This window comes from Hydra viridissima, unplaced genomic scaffold, assembly GCF_058129835.1.
Source record: "Hydra viridissima isolate aposymbiotic clone 2 unplaced genomic scaffold, HvirCarnegie_v1 scaffold_1, whole genome shotgun sequence".
Lineage (NCBI taxonomy): Eukaryota > Metazoa > Cnidaria > Hydrozoa > Anthoathecata > Hydridae > Hydra > Hydra viridissima.
In genome coordinates, this window is record NW_028324300.1 from 37,203,241 (window position 1) to 37,214,317 (window position 11,077).

General features: G+C 29.3%; 1 pseudogene across 1 annotated transcript in view; it reads right to left on the reverse strand.

The window, feature by feature from the left end:
- LOC149894815 (uncharacterized) overlaps positions 1-5,995 on the reverse strand; it is a 39,417-nt pseudogene extending 33,422 nt beyond the window's left edge. The window contains exons 1-3 of the transcript XR_016450144.1: positions 5,743-5,995; positions 3,724-5,605; positions 3,389-3,510 (exon numbers count right to left, since the gene is read on the reverse strand). The product of XR_016450144.1 is annotated as an uncharacterized LOC149894815 (transcript). The remainder of the gene's footprint in view (positions 1-3,388; positions 3,511-3,723; positions 5,606-5,742) is intronic.
- Positions 5,996-11,077: the final 5,082 nt, after the last annotated feature.

Sequence of the window (11,077 nt, forward strand, 5' to 3'; positions counted from 1 at the left end):
TGGAACCGAGAGATCACAGACCTGCAGACCTTTAAGCTCACACTCTTCTTTCTAGGCAACGGATGTCCCCCATACCTAATTTTTTCATTTCTCATTCTTGGATTCAGGAGAAATATCACAAAGTTCAACAAACGAATAGGCCAACTAAAATGGTTTTCCCAAAACCTAGAAACCCATAAACACCGCTGGTTCTATTTTGACATCCATTATGACAGACTAAAATACCTAAATCTCTAATCCTATCCGTAACCATAACGACAGCCCCAACCCTGCACAGCTCATCGAACATCCAACATCACCCGTCTGTTTCTACCCCATCATGAATCCATACCAAGGACTGAACTATCCGGCCGAGTTATTCCAATGCACTGACGTTGAATAGAAGAACACATTGATCTTGGAGTACTACAACCATAACAACCAACCGAAACACCAAACAAACAAGAGACTCACAAGTCCAAACTGCTCGACATACACAGAATTGGTGAAGTAGCTGCATTAGATAGTGTGATGTGATGGTGGACCTGTTGTCGGTCTGTGGCGTGTCCGTCATAGGGGCGTGAGAAAATCTCTTCCACCGAAGTTAGTCTTGAATTTATTCATCTATGGCAGTCTTTAACTTGCTGGGGACATCTGTCCGAAATGTTTTTAACTACTCCTAATCTGAAGGCTTTCGCTACTCCTTCCCTGAGGCATATACTGCTCAGTCTTGACCAAGCAATGCAAACAAACCCCTTAATAAGATAAAATTACATGATCAAAATAGTTTTTTATTTCAACAAGCGCTTGAAGTAAAGAAATGGGCAATGGATTGCTTGGAGAGAAAACATTTCCTCGTGAGGACTATTGCAAACTAGTGGAGCTTACTCTATTTTTTTTCGGTGGACATATTAAAAGAGGTTTCCGCATTCTGTATGCTGGTTCTGATCATCATGCAAGGTGGATGTCAAAAGCCATTTATTATACAAAAATATTCCTACTATCTCGTACTTTTGAACTTACTGATGAAGAAGCAAGAAAGGTTGAGAGGATGGCTGATTTCATTTGTCTTTTTTACTCAAAGTACTTTCTTCAATCTGCTATTACTTCTGCTGTTCCAGCTAATGACCCTCATTTCTTTTATTTAATGAGGAAATTTAAATCAATCGACCTTGAAAGTGCAGAGGAAACTATCAAGTCTTTTGAAAGACACTTTGGATACTTATCTGAGGAGCTAGTAGTCTTTGTCTTGTTCGACGACTCTGTGAGTTATGCAGAAAAGACTATGATGGGTCAGAAACTTATAAACGTACCAAGACCTAAATTATTTACTCCATAAAAACCGAAGACTCCAATTATTATTTGGTGCGACGAAGAAAAACCCTTTTTATCGTCTTTTATTGGCGAAAAATCATAGTTACTTTCTCATTTGTTAAAATTAAACAGACCCCAAGAATGGGTAAACGTTCCATCAGAACATTGGAACAAATTCGAGGACTTTAACGCCGCAAAAAAATTTGTATGCAATCTTTCTTGTGTCGACGATATTGCTGAGCGAGGTATCAAGCTTATAGGAGACATCAAAGACAAATGTTTTGATACAGTAGAGAGAGAACAAGTTGCTCAAGTTGTGGAAAAGCATCGAAACAGCTTTAAAGGTGCAAATTTCTCAAAGAAATCAATTGAAAGTAATTTTCAACAAACAAACAAATAAAATTTCAGTGACGTTATTAATTGTATATTTGATAATATTTCAATAAATCTTTTGTGGGATATGTACAAATAGTCGTAAACTAACAACATTTTGTATAATTGTTTTCTAATGGTTAATAATTAAATTGCGTGAACCCCATTAGGTAACTATAAAAGTTAGGGAATAAAAAAGTTGCGCAACACTTGCGCAATCCGTTATTCTAACTTCCAATATTTTGTTTGGGATCTAAAAATTGTCCTAAATTGAAAATTTTTTGTATTTAGGGTTTTTAGATCAAATTTTATTACTGGTAAAAACCCCGATTAAAGTTTCAAAAAAAAGTTTAAAATGGACCACCCCAGTAGACTATAACATGCCAACTCCCTTTAGTTAGAAAATTGTTGACATCAGGTTCTTCTTGATTAGACTCATTTAAATCAACATCTTTTTTGTCATTACTTTCATTGGGATAACCACTACTATCGACTTCAATGTCTTCTTAATCAGACAAAGATTCAACATCCTTTGAAGCTATTTTTGATTTTTTGCCTTTAATTTGTTTCTTTTTGGATTTTTTCTGTTTTGATGTTTGTCTATAATCAATGTCATCTATTGTGATCAATTTTCCTGGTGCAGTTTTTTCCCCTCTTTTTCTATTTGTTTTTCCTGCTGCATCATTGCCACAGTACTTCGTGAGAACATCTATTACACCCTCATTTAATTTCTTTTATGGTCTCACCCCCATAATCTTTGTTGATATCTGGAAGCCGTTTTAATACTTTTTCTCGATTCAATGGATATATGTCTGAAGTTTCGAATCCCGCTTGGGTAAAAAATTTTTCAAAAAACACAAAAAAACACAAATCTGCACCCTACATCACCAAACTTTCTGAAATTTGGCACAAATGTTTAGACACATAACTTAGGAAAGACTGTAAATTTTTTTTATAAAATTCTTATCCGTTTAGGATTTACAGCAACTTGAAGTTTGTTAGATTTTGACTGAAAAATGAGGGGGGGGGGGGGGGGGGAAGTGCCGGAAATGTGCCCTTTTACTATTACCCTTATAAGGTGCTTGTAGCAATTTTGCAAATCTAAAATTTGGTACAAAAGGAGTTTGAATCCTGTTTAATCTGAAAATTATAGATTTGTATCTCTCAAAACAACAAAATATAGTTTCTTTCAAGATCTACAAAACGCACCATCTAATTATAATAAAAAAGAGCATTGACAACTATAACTCTAGAAAAAATCTGACAGATAGAAAAAACTTTTGGTTTTAATTTTCTTAAAGATTAGACATATATCTACTTTACGAACCAATTTTGTTTTGGCCTTACGTTTACTTGAGGAGTTGTTAAGGTTTGATATGAACACAAAATTTTTTGATATTTTAAAAATCAGGCAATCTATCCCAATTTTCTACAAATTAATCAAATTAGAAATTAATAGTTTAGTGGCTTAATTATTTTTATTAATTTTTTAGAACAAAATATTAGGTATAAAAAAACCTTTTGAAAAATGAGTACTCAATTTAAATGATTTTATATATGCTTTTCATTCACATTATTTAAATTGTACAAAAAATAAAAGATTAAAAAAAAGTATGGATAGGACATATCAGACTCAACAAACTTGAAATTAGTTTAAATATAAAAAATCTCTATTTCCTAAGGAGAACAATTTTTTTCAAGTCGTCTTTGGCTAAATCCACCTTTTTTGCTCATAGGAAACACAGGCATAATCACCTGGTACTAAGTATACAGTTGTTACAGGAATGTTTCCAAAATCATGAATGAAAGCAAAATCTTCATCAACACTGCATAGCTTTGCACCTATATAGAAAAAAAAAGCAACATTTATTCCGTTTTACTTATTTTGTCAAACATGTTTTTTTAAAGGCATTAAAAAAAAATTGTAAGTCCAAAATAAAACAAAAATACTTTTGAGGATGATTCCACACAAATAAAAAATCTATTCCAGTTTATCAATAAAAAATTATGCATATTTTTTAAAGATGATAAAAGGTATATTAAATATATATATTTTAACCTTTTGATGGCCAAGTGGTACAAACTGATGGAAACTACGTGTTCCAGGTATGGTATTTGCAGTATCCAATCATTCCTTAAGAGTGTTTCTCACTAAAGTTAAATCTTCTGATGATATATAAATGAAATGTACACCTTCAACGTTTTCATTGCAATATTTGAGCATTGCTTGTGGAGATAAATATGATTACCCATATCTCTTTGCAAGCTTGCTAATGTTGCTAAACGTTTGACTGTACCATCTATCCCATCACAAGGTTGCTTACCGTGACTAGTTACAAAAAAGTTCCATTTAGCAGAAAGACCAAAATCTTCAAGATGGAAACAAAGATTCAAAATATTTTTACAATTCTTGTATTGACCTGCACACCCATTCGAAAAGTATTCAATATTTTTTATTTGAGGTAGATTTGTTTTAATATCATTGCTGACAACATCAATAATTTTGTAAACCATGTTCACACCATGTATCATATCATCTGAAATAATACAATAAGATTTGTGATTGAGAAAACCTTCTTTTTTGAAATAGATAATCACAGGATGTAGTGTACATTGTAAATTTGTCCAATGAAAGCTTTGTACTTCATCCTGAACTACAAATTTATAGTTTTCTGAAAAATCACCCAGAAATAATGATGCTAACTCATTCATATCTTCCTTTCTTGATCTCAGGTATGATGCTTGACTCTTAGCTAAATATGAGTGTGGTGCAAGTTTAGTCAGTTTTTTACATACCAATTCAATGTATTCAGACACTGGCTCTTTATTATGTGTTAAGTTTGACCTATCTGTTGTTGTCAACTGATCAAATTCTACTTCATCGTCATCTTCAAACTCTCCAATTAAATTATAAAGTTTTTCAACCAATGCATTCATAGTTGCTGGGCATCTTTCACATTTACGCATCATACAGTCTTTATTAGTCATGTCACATACAATATAAGGTAACAGTTCTTTATATGTCACACCAAGAGGATGTAAAAGCAGTTTTAAATTCTGATGAATAGCACAGACACATACTGAATGTGTTCCTGAAGCACCAGCAGTTATACACCATTTTTGTCGCAATGTGCAAAACCTTGAAAACCCTATTTTTATTTCTGGGTTCATGGTTTTGAAAGCAACAAACAATTCCTTTAAATTACGTAATTGCAAACGTTTTTGCATGTGAACATTTTTCTTTATACTTACATAATCCTTTTTACCAGGCATTACACGACTATATTCATCATCTTCATAAAAAGACTTGACCAGTTGAACTGTTACATTTGGAAGAACTTTCCCTAATTTAGGATTAGGCATGGCTAAAATACCTTTTTCTAACGCTAATTTACGTGCAGTTCGAGCTACATATTTTGTTACATGTAATATTTCAGAAACTATTTTTATTGACCAGTCAGTTGGAGCAAGTGTTGTCAGTTGTATTTTTTTAGATGTTGCAGTAGACTCTGCAATTTTATTAGCTTACAATACTATCATGTTATCAAACAAGTTTGCCTTTTCCATATACTCATTACCGAAACCTGACTGTTCTTCAAAACTTTCTTCTGGTATATTAAGGGAAGTGGCTACTTTTTTTTTTTAATGGAGGCTGTCAATTTTCGTTTACTTTCTCTAATTTTACCTGACTTATGCAATCCTTTGACCTTAATAGGAGATATTCCAGCAACTGTAAAGTGTGTATTTACACCCTCTTTTTTATTTTGAATGGATGTTTCACTAACAATATCAAAATCTTCATCATTTTCACTCATACTTTTTGATAAATGTTTTATAACTTTACTTCGATAGCTTGGACACAACTTTTTTCCAGGTATAAGATTTAAACCTATGGTTTCTGCTTCTAATACAGTATGCATTGTAATCACACGTAGAGATGCTGAAAAGAAAATGTACTATATTACTCAAATACTATAACATTAATTATACTATTATTATAAAACAATGAACAAATCCTAATAAACAAGTTATTAAGAATGGTATTACCCATTAAAATGTAAATGGATAAATTTTTACCTCTACACGCTTTTTTGTGAGTCAGAAATGGATTACAGCATCTTTTCTGATTACTCTTATATCTCACTATTAACATATCACGATGATGTGTGCATATACTAGTAACTTGTTCTTCTTTCAAGTTTGTTCGTTTTACAAGTAATTTAAGATCATTCCTGTCAATATCTTCAATCAGATTTCTTACTTAGGTATATGATTGTTTATAACAAGCTCCATAATCATTTACAAATGAACAATTAATTTTGTTATCCATATAAAACTATAATGAGGAATTATAATCTAAACACTTAAATAGAAGAAATCTTCAATACAATATTCCTAATGAGCGAAGTACACTTGAACACAAACAATATGATTAAAATAAAAATAAAGTTATATTTATAAAGAACATTTGCTTGAACAAATAGCTATTAGTTTTAATAGACATACTTTAAATGCCTAATTATCTACTAATTATTGTCAATTCTCTACTAATTATCTACCATAAATTAGGGTGAAAGTAGATTATCACTAAATATAATTATATTTAGTTATATAATTTAACAAGGTAATATTTATTGGATATTATTATGTACACTTGTCATTTTATTACTTAGTTTATTGATGAGATAATCACTATTTTATTACAATAAAACAATCAATAAGAAAAAAACATTACATAATATTATTTAATTTAATTACATAACTACTATATAATGAAAACAACAATGCAAATGACATAAGAATTATGTAATGAAAATAACAATTCAAATAACATAACTGTTATGTAATGAAAATAACAAATTTATATGTTGACAAAATATTTAACAATATTTTGAAACGACTTTGTAAAAATTTAAATCACATAACACACATTCTGTTGTTTTTTTAATTAAATGACTTAAAATTTGATTAAAAACAAATATAATTGTATTTAGTTCAAAGCCAAAATGAATTTGCTCACTTATTTTTTTTTAAATTTCTTTAGAAAAATTGAAAAACCAAAACATCAATAACTCCTCAGCAAAACATAATGCCAAAATAAAATTGGTTCGTAAAGTAGATATATGTCTAATCTTTAAGAAAATTAAAACCAAAAGTTTTTTCTATCTGTCAGATTTTTTCTAGAGTTATAGTTGTCAATGCTCTTTTTTATTATAATTAGATGGTGCGTTTTGTAGATCTTGAAAGAAACTATATTTTGTTGTTTTGAGAGATACAAATCTATAATTTTCAGATTAAACAGGATTCAAACTCCTTTTGTACCAAATTTTAGATTTGCAAAATTGCTACAAGCACCTTATAAGGGTAATAGTAAAAGGACACATTTCCGGCACTTTTCCCCCCTCATTTTTCAGTCAAAATCTAACAAACTTTAAGTTGCTGTCATTCTTCAAGGAATAAAAAATTTTTGAAAAAAATTCACAGTCTTTCCTAACTTACATCTTTACACTTTTGTGCCAAATTTCAGCGAATTTGGTGATGTAGGGTGCAACCCTTTGTTTTTTGAAAAATTTTTACTCGCTTTTAAGTTGTCTGCTTTCAGAGTATTTTGCAACTTTGTCAAGAGCGCTGGGAAATGGTTTTTTTGGAATTGAACCCTTGATTCCTGATTCTCTTCTCCATATTGTAAAATCTTCTTCCACTCAACTTTTAAGGATCTGAAAACAGCAACATCAAGTGGTTGTAGCAGATGTGTGGCATTTGGGATTAAACATGTAAACCGGATATTATTTTCCAGGCATGCTTTAATGGTATCCGATGAGAAATTTGAAGCTAAATTATCCCCAATAGCAACTTTAATCCCTGTTAGAGATGCTGTTTCAGGAATAAAAATTTTCCTGAACCAATGTTCAAATGTTCAAGAGTCGAACCAACCAGATTTTGAACTGTCGATTATAGTTTCAGGTGGGCCACCATTTGTCCACTCTATTTAACAGTTTGCAGCTTTATAAACAACCATGGGAGAAAGAAACTGACCAGCTGCACTCCCACAGTGCATAATGCTAATAGCTCCTTTAGAATGTTGCATTTTTCTTTCTACGCGTTTAAGGCCACGTTTACAAACTACTGTTTTAGAGCCTGGATTATCGCTCACATTTGTCTCATCATAGTTGAATATATTGCTATTAGTAATATCTTGAAGTGTAATGGATAACACTTCAAGATATTCCTAATAGCAATATATTCAATTTTACGTTGTCAGCAATTCGAGCAATCAAATTATTGCGAACAATGAAGGATTTTATCCAATCAGGGCCATGCAAGTTATTTTTAAGTTTTAAATCAGTAACATCCATTCTGTCTAGATAGTCTTTTACTAGCAGGCGTATATCCAACTTATCCAAAGGTAACTTCCAATCTGTCAGGATGCTAATAATTTTTAGAATCTTTTCTTCGGTATGGGGCAGCAATCTGGTCTGCAAAGTTTTTTATATGTCTTAGTTTACTCTTGTTGTGCAGAGTATGGTATACCAAATAACTTGGATGCCTTAAAAATCGATATTCTGTTAGTTGAGATATCTAACAAGGCATTTTGCATGGCTTCTGCTGGATACAATGCATAGGATCGATTACCTGGTTTACGTTTATAAGTTCTCATGAACTCTTCTGCGATTTTTCTTGTGATGTTTTTTGTTTTAATGACTTTTTTAACTAGAAATAATTGTTTGAAACATTTAATAATCACAATAAGATTGAAATATCACATATTGAAAATTATTTGAAAAAGTGAAAAATATTATTGTTTTGAATTTTCTGCAAATGTACTTGGGAGTAACCAAAAATGAGTAGTATATTACAGTGGTATTATAACTGGAATATATCACTTGAACATCTTAGTATAGATTTTTAGAAAAAAATTTATTCCAAAATGTAATAATTTTAGAGGTAGAACTTTTATCTTTAGTTCCGTTAAAATAACCTCTTCGTAAAGAAAGAGCATCCAGAGTTTTTTGTCCACTTTGCACAGGCATTGGCAGCAAAATAGCCTTTGCCTTTCAAATTCAACTCTAGTTAGCCGAACCGTTAAAAGAGATTATAAACACACCTTCATCTTCAAATAGCCTCATTTCCGTTTTGGGGGGCTTGATTGCATCAATTTATTAGGTTTTTTATTTTTACTATAATCTTAAAGAGCTTTATGTAGATAAAAAAAAAGTTACTACTCCGTTCTTCTTACAACGATACCTTTCATTTCTAATTCCGTACACGATCACTCTTTTTACATGTAAAGTTAATATTAATATCGACACCAGTAGTTTTTATTTTATATAAACACAAAGTATTGGTTTTGGACGGCAAGTGACACTTTGAATTTATTACTCGAGCTTATTTTATTACTCTTTGAAATTATTACCAAGTGTATGACGTATTATAAAGAAGAGAAAAAAATTCGATATTCTAAATTAAAGTATGCTACACTTTATACTTTAAACTACACAGTTATTTAATGATAAAAAGTTTTAAACAATTAACCATTTGTTTAGTTATACGGCCGCCTGTCACTAGTTATTTTCATTGTTGGCCTGTCACTAGTTATTTTCAAGATAATTTCGCGGCTAAAATTAAATTTGATTTCGACGGCGCACAGTGGAGTATTTATAACGAAAAAGTTGCTCAAAAGTCGATTTTCAAAATTTTGTCAAAATTTGTTTTAATTGGTGCAAGTGAATCCATTTTTTTTATTTTTTCGTTTAAGCTTTTGTTTCAATATTTTAATCTTTTTTTTTTTTGCACAAATTTTTTTTGGAGAGTTTTGTTTAACTAAATTTTGTTTACAGCAGTAGTAATTATATCTTCTTTTACCTCTTTACTCAAGATTGAACACATTGCTCTTTTAGAGTCTGTTGTATAGTTGATTCTGTTTGTTATTTCTCTTACAATTTCACCATTCATTAAATTCAGATATTGAAGGCACAACATTTTTTTTTTTTCAGCAACTGTTTCCCGTTCTCTTGCACTCAAAATCTTCCAATCTATAATTTTTTTTGCAGATTCGACTATATCCACTATGTGTAAATTGTAAAGGGTTCTAATTTTAACAAGGATTTTGACTTTTACAAAGATTTTGACTCTCAGATGCAAAACGATTCAGTATTATAACTTTTTCCAAAAAAAAAATCTTTCCAAGAGGTGGTTTTTTGTACTGCAAATGGTGTTAATTGTGACTTATATTGGTTGTGATGTTGACGAGGTGTCTTGATATAACAAAATAAAACGGAAGACTGTAGTTTACATAAAAAAAAGATCGTTTATTGTTATGAGTAAACGCCAATATATCTATGTGAAACTCAACATAATTTGTATAAAAATTAATTCCCTTGACATTCACACATATCTTTTAAGGAGTGCAATTACTTACAAGTAACGCTATAATTAATACTGAATAATAAGTGATAAAAATTTATTTTTATATTCTCATTAACATTATTTTAATGGTTAACTATTTCAAATTAATGCGTCTTTGAAATTTATAACTATATCCAAAATAAATTCTATGGCCATAAAAGTTTTTATTATTGAAAAATATGTTAAGCAGAAAAAATAGGTATAAATATAATAAATGGATATAAAAAAGATATATAAATATAATAAATGGAAACAAGAAAGATATATAAATATAATAAATGAAAATAAGAAAGATATATAAGTATAATAAATGGAAATAAGAAAGATATATAAATATAATAAATGGAAACAAGAAAGAAATATAAATATAATAAATGGAAATAAGAAAGATATATAAATATAATAAATGGAAAAAAGAAAGATATATAAATATAATAAATGGAAATAAGAAATATATATAAATATAATAAATGGAAATAAGAAAGATATATAAATATAATAAATGAAAATAAGAAAGATATATAAATATAATAAATGGAAATAAGAAAGATATATAAATATAATAAATGGAAAAAAGAAAGATATATAAATATAATAAATGGAAATAAGAAAGATATATAAATATAATAAATGAAAATAAGAAATATATATAAATATAATAAATGGAAATAAGAAATATATATAAATATAATAAATGGAAATAAGAAAGATATATAAATATAATAAATGGAAATAAGAAAGATATATAAATATAATAAATGAAAATAAGAAAGATATATAAATATAATAAATGGAAATAAAAAAGATATATAAATATAATAAATGGAAAAAAGAAAGATATATAAATATAATAAATGGAAAAAAGAAAGATATATAAATATAATAAATGGAAATAAGAAAGATATATAAATATAATAAATGGAAACAAGAAAGATATATAAATATAATAAATGGAAAAAAGAAAGATATATAAATATAATAAATGGAAAAAAGAAAGATATATAAA